The 11,688-nt window shown below is 44.1% G+C and overlaps 1 protein-coding gene across 5 annotated transcripts in view; it reads right to left on the bottom strand.

The window, feature by feature from the left end:
* LOC121877482 (patched domain-containing protein 3-like) overlaps nucleotides 1-11,688 on the bottom strand; it is a 118,789-nt gene that overhangs the window by 80,426 nt on the left and 26,675 nt on the right. For 2 of the 5 annotated variants that reach the window (XM_042383255.1, XM_042383258.1), the window contains exon 1: nucleotides 2,717-2,882. The exons of 1 other annotated variant lie outside the window; for it this stretch is intronic. The gene's annotated coding sequence lies outside the window, so the exon portion shown is untranslated. Of the gene's footprint in view, nucleotides 1-2,716; nucleotides 2,903-11,688 lie in introns of those variants that run through there. 2 more of the 5 variants (XM_042383259.1, XM_042383257.1) reach the window with 2 other exon arrangements.

The following is an 11,688-nucleotide window of genomic DNA, read 5'->3' as shown; positions in this document are numbered from 1 at the left end:
CGAATACATGCCAGCGAACACGACCCAGCGAATACATGCCAGCGAACACGACCCAGCGAATACATACCAGTGAACACAACCCAGCGAATACATACCAGCGAACAGAACGACCCAGCGAATACATACAGGAACACAACCCAGCGAATACATACCAGCGAACACAACCCAGCGAATACATGCCAGCGAACACGACCCAGCGAATACATGCCAGCGAACACAACCCAGCGAATACATACCAGTGAACACAACCCAGCGAATACATGCCAGCGAACACGACCCAGCGAATTAATGCTAGCAAACACGGCCTAGTTAGTATGCTAGTGGTGTAACACATTGTAGAAAATACCCATAAACTTTATTAAGAATGCCAGGACAAGAGGCGAGACAGTGAGGGAAAAACCCATCCTCATTATTTATGTTAAATAGTTGTTATGTCCGGAATATTAATTATGTCCGGAACCAGTGGTTATGTCCACACCAACAGCCCTGAAGCTTACAGTCACAGGCACAGACAGCCTCCTCCTCACTGACTCCTTATCCCTGACATCTCAACTCACACTGACACCTGTTTGTCTCTAAAGCTTTATTGACGAGGGTATCAGGATCAAGCTGCCTCGGATTCCCTCCCAGTTAACATGATAAGAGTTGATGTCCCAGCTTAACTTACCTCTATCAAAACCTACTGAACACACTCTCGGTCTGCCAATCAGAACCCTAAGATAAGTGCAGAGACAGAGATTAATCCATTATCCAAGATCACTAGATGTTATAACCGCTAGACTAAGGTTAGGATATAGTATTTGCAGTATGTGAATTAAAGGCAGTGTTATTGACGGACAGACCCAACCAATGGCACACTATCGATGGTAAGCTGATATATTGAGTGTATTCATTTCGCACCTGGTAGCTAAGTCAACTCCCACGTACAGAACTGAAGTAAATATTGTACTAGAAATACACATTGAAAGCCGTAAAATCCTGACCAGCAGTGATAATAATCCTACTTAACTCTGTAATCCTTTTTGGAGCAACCATTCACAGGATGAGAATAGGGGTTACAATAAACTAGCTGCTGTACACGGCAAAAATTCACTTCAAATTCACCACACACACACACACACACACACTCGTCCTCGCCAGCTTACTAACAACTTTCACAGTTGGCCAGAAGCCATCACCAGAGACCTGACCTGGGAGCAAAATGTGTCGTCAACAGCCACCTTCACTGACTCTTACCACGATGTGTTCTGACCTGACCTAAGTTGAAATGACCTAACCTAAGATGGCCTGACCAAAGCTGATCTGACCTAAGTTGACTTAACCTAACCTAAACCTTCACAACAGAACAACTCCTCACAACACACTACAACTCCTCACAACACAGTACAACCTCACAACACAGTACAACCCCTACACACACACACATAACCTCACAACACAGTACAACCCCATAACACACCACAACCCTCACAACACACTACAACTCCCCAACACACCACAACCCTCACAACACACTACAACCCCACAACACACTACAACCTCACAACACAATACAACCCTCACAACACAGTACAACCCCATAACACACCACAACCCCCACAACACACACAACCTCACAACACACCACAACCCCACAACACACTACAACCCTCAAAACACACACTACAACTCCTCACAACACAGTACAACCCCTCACAACACACTACAACCTCACAACACACCACAACCTCACAACACACCACAACCCTCACACACCAACCTCAACACAGTACAACCCTCACAACACACTACAACCTCACAACACACAACCCTCACAACACACCACAACCCTCACAACACACTACAACTCCTCACAACACATACAACCCTCACAGCACAGTACAACCCTACAACACACTACAACCTCACAACACACCACAACCCTCACAACACAGTACAACCTCACAACACACCAACCCTCACAACACACTACAACTCACAACACAGTATAACCACAACACACTACAACTCACAACACACCACAACCTCACAACACACCACAACCTCACAACACACTACAACTCCTCACAACACACCACAACCCTCACAACACACTACAACCTCACAACCCTCACAAATTCACAACACACCACAACCCTCACAACACACCACAACCTCACAACACAGTACAACCCCTCACAACACAGTACAACCCCTCACAACCCAATTACAACTCCTCACAACACACTACTGTTATTACTTCACATTGTACCAGAAGTCAGTATGTTTTTTTTCGTACTGTAACAAAACAAAAATTTTTGTACACCTCCGGCAGGCAGTGGTGGAGGAGCGCCCCACAGTGTCCACACCCTGGTTACTCTTCCTCGGGGGGCCAGAGGGGCAGCAGCCTGGGTGAATATGTACTGTACACTTGGCATTTATGGATATTCTCACAGCCAACAAACATCACAATCTCTTTTGCACTTTAGTAACTTCAAGAATATTTCTTTTCGTTTATAATGTATATATTTTTTTCGTTTTTCCTGTATATATTTTTTTCCGTTTATAATGTATATATTTTCAGTTAATTTTCATTGTATGTTTCACTTCAGTTGTAAGAATATAAACGATCACTGGAACACATGTGAAAGTTGACTAGGCGCCAGGAGGAGCCAAGGTGCCCGGGTGTGTCGTCACAGTGAACAGCTGATCATACACACACACACACACGGGTTACCTGCACCAGCGATACACCTTCTCGTACACACGGTTGGATGTGGACTACCTGTGTGTGTCCCAGTCTGCCCCAGCGGCCTGCCTACTTCAGCGGCCCTGTCTCCCTGCCTGTCAGGAGTCAGGCATATCTTTCCTAAGGTTTTCCCTGGGTCTTCCTCACTATGCGTCATATAACATCCTCTTCTGCCGTACAACTTATAATTTATGAGAGAATTACACAAATGAACGATGTTATCGAGGAGTTTATGACTGATAAAGACACGATATCCAGAGGTATGTCATGCAACAGGTGAAATCTACAAGAAGTTGCTCAGTAGATACATATATAAACATTACCCCTACAACCATACCACAATTAACACAAGAAAGAACAATGTTATCTACAAACACACACATTTAATAAACATAAACCACATTAAAGTAAACATAATATACAGAACAGCGTCGATAAATATAAGAACATACTGGACCGTCTGGAAGCTGTGTGTGTTTCCAGTGACGCCATTGGACAACAAACAGCCGGGTGTTGAGGTACGATAACTCCACCTTGTATGTCGCGTTGCATAAGTTGCATGAAGGTTTTACAAGAACTGTCATGTGTGTGTGTCAAGTATTTCCCCGGTACTCTAGTGTTATTCTGGACATTAATCAGCCAATCAAATTAGATAGAATTATGAATAAACTCCAGTAGTTCAATATTAACAAGTAGAAGTGTGTGTGTGTGTGTGTGACAGTCAATAACTGGGCCAGCAGACACATGGCACTCTTACGATGCCGCTGTGAGTTAAAGAATGTTGCATGCATTATAAAAGTGACTCATAGACATCGTTTTTATCTTCATATATTCCTAATAAACAACAACTTACCTACACTGAATCATTAACCTAACCTGCATCAATATTTTCACTTTCTTCCATACATTTGTACTGATATAATCTGTGTATTCCTATCCTGCCAGCAGAATATCTCAGCGCTATATACAGACACCACTGCGCCATCCAATTAACGTGACTTATGGACGTACTACTTGTATCAAACGGACTGTATAATAATAATAATAATAATAATAATAATTGCTGTTTGTTAAGATAAAGGATATAAATACGAATTAATAATAATATCACACGTGAATTATCGTAACATTGATCACAAACACACAACCATAACACCTAACACACCCTGGATAACACACAACCATAACACCTAACACACCCTGGATAACACACAACCATAACACCTAACACACAACCATAACACCAAACACACAACCATAACACCTAACACACAACCATAACACCAAACACACCAGATGTGAACCAACGCCACAAACAAACAAGTCGGTTATGAAGACAATAATAAATGGTGAGCCAGCAGATGTTATATAAAAAAAACACGAACAAAGAATTCATAAAAAGTATAATAAAAAACATAAAACGAAATAAAACAAATACTAAAGGTAAACAAACGAGGAACCACTGGTAGAAGGTTTCATAACATCGCAGTTCCTCGTACTGCAAGGAGGCGTTCACCTGCGTGTCTGTCTTGGCAGCGACTATTAAAATATTTCTATACAATTCTCAAAAGACATTCCTAAGTTTAATTGTCCTAGTTCTCGGAGACAAAACGTATCTCAGGAAATTAAATTCTATAATACTAATAATAATCTCTCTTATAGGTCTCTACCGTAATCTTAGTCTTCAGGTAAAGTATCTAGTTAATTAAATATTATTGAGTTTTTTATTACCTGATATTTCTCTAGTTGTTTATTTTCTTATGTACATATTTTACTAAGATGATAATAATAATAATAAAATAATAATAATAATAATAATTTTTTTGTGTTTGATAATTCTTACAGTCACTTCCTATTATACAAAAACGCCATTAGATAGTTGAAGGTTGAAAGAATATTGGCGCAATACATTTATCACCTCTATATAAAACCTCAAACACATACCAGTAAAAACCAAATAGGCTCAGGTGACTCAGGTGAAGAAATTCTGTCTATTTCTGTATACAAAAACACGAACACAACTCTAACGTAAAATGATAATATTGTCCAAAAAAATATTGAAGTTTAATAAAATGTTGTAAGATTATGAAGAAATGGCTTTAGATACAGTGTGCTAACGAGGGTGAAAACGTCCACACTCGTCTAGTGTTACACCTCGCGTCTTGGCTGGAAGGGATACTGTATTAAATATTATCGTAAATTGATGTTATACCGTATTATTACACTAAAATAATTAATATATTTAGTTTAATATAGATTATTTAAGTATGTATGATAATTTAAGTTGCATGATAGTCAAAAAGAAATGAAAATTAAAGAAATGTATTGATCAGTGGGGGAGGATGTAGTCAAGATCCATTTCGCCGACTACCGTCACTATGAATGATAAACACAGACACGAGTAACTAAATTTGAGTTTGATAAATTTCCTATTAAGTTTATGAGATTATTTAATGTTTATGTCTAAGTCTGGTAGAATAGTAACGAGTTTGTGTTAAGTCAATTATGCCGCCGCCGCCGTCTCTTGTTCATGACGTAACACAAATATTGACGTAAAATATTAATAAATAATCTTTCTTTCCCAGTTTTATTTTTTTTAGCTACAACACACTAATTTACGTGTCAGCAATAGTCAGCAACAATGACGATAGGACAAGAGGTTGCTGGGGCTGACAAAGAGCTGACATTTCTCAATATGTAGTAGGATTTCCGGCCAGATGCTCCTTGAGTGTTACCCGAGTCCTGGCGGGCTATACTGACGCAAGACTTGTGTATGACTCACTTAAGACTACTGACTCACCCTACTGACACACTTTGGCTACTCACACACACACACACGCACAGGAACTACGGTGAGTACTTTATCGAGATTTGTTCTGCCATTTCCATTTGAGGGTAAAATCAAACGTGACCAATACTGGGAATCGGTTGTGGGCGGCGGCGGATGGGCGTAGGTGTGACGGCCAAGTGTCATGATGTGTGGTCAGTAAATATATCTCAAACAGACATTCATCCAACACATGCATACACACGCACATACAATGATTTGTATAACACTAACACACACACACACACACACACACACACAATGATTTGCTCCTAAACACACACACACACACACACACACACACACACACAATGATTTGTATAACACTAAAACACACACACACACACACACACACACACACACACACACACACACACACACACACACACACAATGATTTGTATAACACTAAAAACACACACACACACACACACACACACACACATGATTTGTATAACACTAAAACACACACACACACACACACACACACACACACAATGATTTGTATAACACTAAAACACACACACACACCTCCCCCTTTTAATACATTTGTAGTGTAAATAAACAGTGACGTCACCAGTGTAGCAATATTTCGATCTTTTTATAATGATTATGACTACTACTGCTACTACCACTACTACTACTCTCTCTACGACTACTACTGCTGCTACTACCACTACCACTACTAATAATAATATGTCGTGAAAGAGGATGAAGAAAACAAGAACATCAACATCCACACCACCAACTACACCACCAACCACATATACCACCAACTACACCAATACAACCAACAACAACCTTATACCAACTACACAACCACACAACAACTACACACCAACCACAACCATACCAACTACACACCAACCACAACCATACCACCATCTACACCACCAACCACAACCAACAACTAGGGTCACCAACCACATTAGACCTCCTGACGTAATGTTTTAAGCGTAACATTTTCACCAAAACCAACCTGATGACAACACTGGCAGGAAGAACCTCTTAGTGGACTTAACTGGTCATAAACCTCTATTTAGACACCTACTCCACCCGGTGTTGCGCAGTTAAAAAGAGTCTGCGCAGAGGTAGGGTGGAGATACTATACTGCGCGGGTACAAAAGCATAGCGCACGTTGTCAAGTTTCTCAGTATGTATTGCCGAAATATCAAGACTGCGAAGGATTCAAGACGATGCGTAGGATACGATATTGAGCACTAAGACGCTTGCCAGTTTATTTTACCCGACCTAATATTAGTTTAGTTTAGGTTAGGTTAGTTAACGTAGTCAATCATCGGGTGAAATATATCCAACCCGCGTTATCTTCACCGTTCTCTGATATCCACCTGAGAGAGAAGAGTTCCAACATCCCATTTTGTCAACTGAACGACAGGAAGAGTGAAGCTGTGGTAATCATAAGAACACAGACGGACAGACAGACAGACACACACGAACGAGCAGACGGACACAGGCAGAAGACAAGCAGACAGACAGACACAGGCAGACAGAGACACAGGCAGACAGACGGACATAGACAGAACAGAACAGACAGACAAGCAGACAGACAGACACACACAGACGAGGAGGTGGTGAAGGTGGTGAGGGGTGGGGTGGAGGTGAGGTGGGGGGTGGTGAAGGGATGGGGTGGTGAAGGGGCTAGGGTGGTGGAGGTGGGGTAGTGGAGGTGGGGTGGTGAAGGGGTGTGGGGTAGTGAGGGGGTGTGGGGTGGTGAAGGGTGTGGGGTGGTGAAGGGGGGTGGTGTGAAGGGGGGAGTGGTGAGGAGGAGGAGGTGGTGTTGGTGAGGGTGTGGGGTTGGTGGTGAGACAGGGTGTGGAGGGGGTTGGTAGGAGAATAGAGGGAGGTGGTAGGAGAGTAGTGGGAGGGTGGTAGGGTGGTAGGAGAGGTGGTGGGAGGGGGTGGTAGGAAAAGGGGTGGTAGAGAGGGTGGTGGGAGAGGGTGGTGGGAGGGGGTGGGAGGTGTGGAGGAGAGGTGGTGGGAGGGTGGTGGGAGGGGTGGTAGGAGAGTGGTGGGAGGGGGTGGTGGGGAGAGAGGGGGTGGTAGGAGAGGGGTGGTGGGAGAGTGGTAGGAGAGGTGGTAGGAGGTGTGGGAGAGGTGGTAGGAGAGAGGTGGTGGGAGGAGGTGGTGAGAGGTGTGGGAGGAGGGGGTGGTGGGAGGGTGGTGGGAGGGTGGTGGGAGGGGGTGGGAGGGTGGTGGGAGGGTGGGATGGTGGGAGGATGTTGGGAGGGATGGTGGGAGGGTGGTGGGAGGGGGGTGGTAGGAGGGTGGTGGAGAAGTGGTAGGAGGGAGGTGAGGTGGGAGAGGAGGTGGAGAGGGTGGAGGAGAGGGGTGGTAGGAGAGGGGGTGGTGAGGGGGTGGTAGGAGAGAGGATGGTACAAGACGGTGGTTACGTTTAACTGACCACAATAACCACCATTCATCTTCTTGTTACCTCTGTTATTGTCACTGCTCTTATTGCCAGCTGTTACTGTCACTGCTGTTACTGTCATTGCTGTTACTGTCACTCCCGTTACTGCCAGCCGTTATCGTCCTGCCGTTACTGCCAGCCGTTACTGTCACTGCTGTTACTGCCAGCCGTTACTGTCACTGCTGTTCCCAGCTGTTACTGTCTGTCATTGCTGTTACTGTCACTGCTCACTGCCAGCTGTTACCGTCACTGCTGTTACTGTCATTGCTGTTACTATGCTGTTACTGCCAGCTGTTACTGTCACTGCTGTTACTGTCACTGCTGTTACTGCTTACTGTCACTGCTGTTACTGCCAGCCGTTACTGTCACTGCTGTTACTGCCAGCTGTTACTGTCACTGCTGTTACTACCAGCTGTTACTGTCACTGCTGTTACTGCCAGCTTTTACTGTCACTACTGCCTGCCAGTTACTGTCACTGCTGTTACTGCCAGCTGTTACTGTCACTGCTGTTACTACCAGCTGTTACTGTCACTGCTGTTACTGCCAGCTGTTACTGTCACTGCCAGCTGTTACTGTCACTGCTGTTACTACCAGCTGTTACTGTCACTGCTGTTACTGCCAGCCGTTACTGTCACTGCTGTTACTGCCAGCTGTTACTGTCACTGCTGTTACTGTCACTACTGTTACTGTCATTGCTGTTACTGTCACCGCCGTTACTGCCAGCCGTTACTGTCACTGCCGTTACTGCCAGCCGTTACTGTCATTGCTGTTACTGCCAGCTGTTACTGTCACTGCTGTTACTGTCACTGCCGTTACTGTCAGCCGTTACTGTCACTGGTGTTACTGCCAGCCGTTACTAATACTTCTGTTAAATTACCACCATACCGTTGCTAAAGCGCTGTCACCATATTGCTGTTAACTGCAGTTACTTTTACGTACAGCTCCGTTACCGCTGTACCGTACGGCTTACTACTACACACTGCCGCTAAACAAATAACGGTATTTACCTCAGTCTACCCCGTTATGGCTTACGAGATGGTCTACACACACACACACATGTAAGTTTGTATATTTTCAGCCACCGGCTGCAACTCTATTAATAAACACACACACACGCACACTCACACACACACACACACACACACACACACACACACACACACACACACACACACACACACACACACACACACACACACACGGAATAACCGCAGGAGTCAAAATCTTTACTACAGATCTACGCTACAATAATAATAATGATAATAATAGCAACAATAACAATAATAATAACAATAATAATAATAATGATGATAAAAATAATACTGTAATAATAATAAAATTAATAATAATAATAATAATAATAAGAGGCCAAATGTTATTACAGGTCAGTATTACGAAGAACTAAACACTATTACAAGACCAGGAGTTATCGACTGAAGGAGGAGAGGAGAGGAGAGGAAGAGGAAACGAAGAGGAGAAATGAGAGTAAGGAGAGGAGAAGAGAAGAAGAGAGGAGAAGTGAGTGGCTTAAACCTCAGACACTTATAAGCAGCTCAAGATCCCTGAGGTGGAGGACTGTGGTCGCCAACCCTCAGACAGGAACACGATGCACTGACTCACTGAATTGATTTGATTGATCGATTCTTTTCAATGATAGATGCTGCCGGTAGCGTGTTGACGTGTTCAGATTTCTCCAGGTGAACAAGAGTGAACTAGGTGTAAATTATTAGGTAAGGCACAGGTAAAGGGACTCGATTGTGTTAACTGTACACAAATACCTGTACTAATTTTATGCCTTTGTAATTTGTTTATCGTCAGGGTCTCTCGTGTGTGTGTGTGGGGGAACGACGCGAGGGTTACCATGACAACCATTACGACGTCAACATTGTATTACCGAAGCGTTATTGGCTTCCTTGTCTTACCCGTCTCCCTTTGCCCTTCTCTGCCCCTTCTACCTGCCCTCCCTTGCCCTTCTCTTCCTTCTTTCCCTTCTTCCTTGCCCTTCCTCCTGCACTTTCCTCTCTCGTCACACCTGCCCTTCCTTGCCCTCTCCTGACCTCACATCTATCTTACAACAACACACCTTGAGGGGCAGTTAAGCAATTGGTTAAGCTCGGGGGCGTGGGTGCAGTACATGACCCCCACCACCCCTCACCTCCCTTCCTTCCTCCACCCCACACGACACACATTACCTGGAGGGGCGGGAGGGGCAGGAGGGGCAGGAGGAGAGGGGGTCAACATTACTAGAGATAACATGGCGGGAATGTCAACAGTTAGACCAGTTTTTCTGGTTTTAACTCACTCTTACTCACTGTACACACACACACACACACACGCGCGCGCACACACACACACGCACGAGCGCGCGCACACACACACACACACACACACGCACACACACACACACACACACACAGCGCGCGCACACACACACACACACACACAAAAGGGTAGTGAGCCGTAGCCGAACATATAATATCCTAAGGTCATGTCAGGTCAGGTTAAATTAAATTAGATTACATTAGATTAGGTAGTTACGTTAAATTAGATTAGGTAGCTAGGTTAGGTTAGATTAGGTCGTTAGGTTAGGTAAATTAAGGTCACTTTCACCGTCTTAGGATCGAGTTTGTTAAGTAAGATAAGCGTCACACCACCACTTATTCCGCCATTAACAGCTGAAGCTCCGAGTCACTTGAGGATTAACCACCCTAACGCTAATCTAATGTTAACCTAATGCTAACCTAATCTAATCTAACTTAACGCTAACCTAATTTAATGAAACTTAATTTTAATCAAATGTAATAAAACCTAACCTAACCAAACCTAACTCCACTTAACCTAACCTAACCAAACTCCACTTAACCTAACCTATCTCCCAAGTTAGCGTTTGGGTGTTTGATGACGACCCTCCAGCAGCCCCTTGTTAGAGCTGTTACGGTGTTGTTCCTGCTAGTATGTCATGAGGGGGGAGTGCGGGCCAAGGTGGTCTTGTTGACTCCCTCCTGAGGTCTTCCTGTGGCTTCGATGATAATTTGGCTTTATCGCCTTTTTACAGAGCCCGCCTTGGTGGCCACTCAGTGAGCCAATTGAGAAAGTGTACATTGATAGTATTATAAAACCAGCCATCAGAAGCGCACACACACACACACACACACACACACACACACACACACACACACACACACACACACTTTCTAATCTGACCTTTTCAGTTCCTCTCTTACACAACAGGGGCCGTCAGGGTTTACCCAAGTTCATTGTACTCATTTTGAACTTAAAAACACCTGACAGCGCTTGAAACTGACGCATCGTTAATCCCACACGTAAATCCCACTCATTAATCACATACGTCAATCCCACTCGTTAATCCCACACTGCAAATCCCACCTGTTAATCCCACACGTCAATCCCACTCGTTAATCCCATACGTCAATCCCACTCGTTAATCCCATACGTCAATCCCACTCGTTAATCCCATACGTCAATCCCACTCGTTAATCCCATATGTCAATCCCACGTTAATCTCACACGTCAATCCCACTCGTTAATCCCATACGTCAATCCCACTCGTTAATCCCACACGTTAATCCCACTCGTTAATCCCATACGTCAATCCCACTCGTTAATCCCACTCGTTAATCACATACGTCAATCCCACTCATTAATCCCACACGTAAATCCCACCTGTTAATCCCACTACGAGGAT

The sequence above is a fragment of the Homarus americanus genome, unplaced genomic scaffold (assembly GCF_018991925.1).
Source record: "Homarus americanus isolate GMGI-L3 unplaced genomic scaffold, GMGI_Hamer_2.0 scaffold367, whole genome shotgun sequence".
Classification (NCBI taxonomy): domain Eukaryota; kingdom Metazoa; phylum Arthropoda; class Malacostraca; order Decapoda; family Nephropidae; genus Homarus; species Homarus americanus.
Note: the sequence above shows the minus strand (reverse complement) of the source record. Positions and strands in the feature narration are given on the sequence as shown.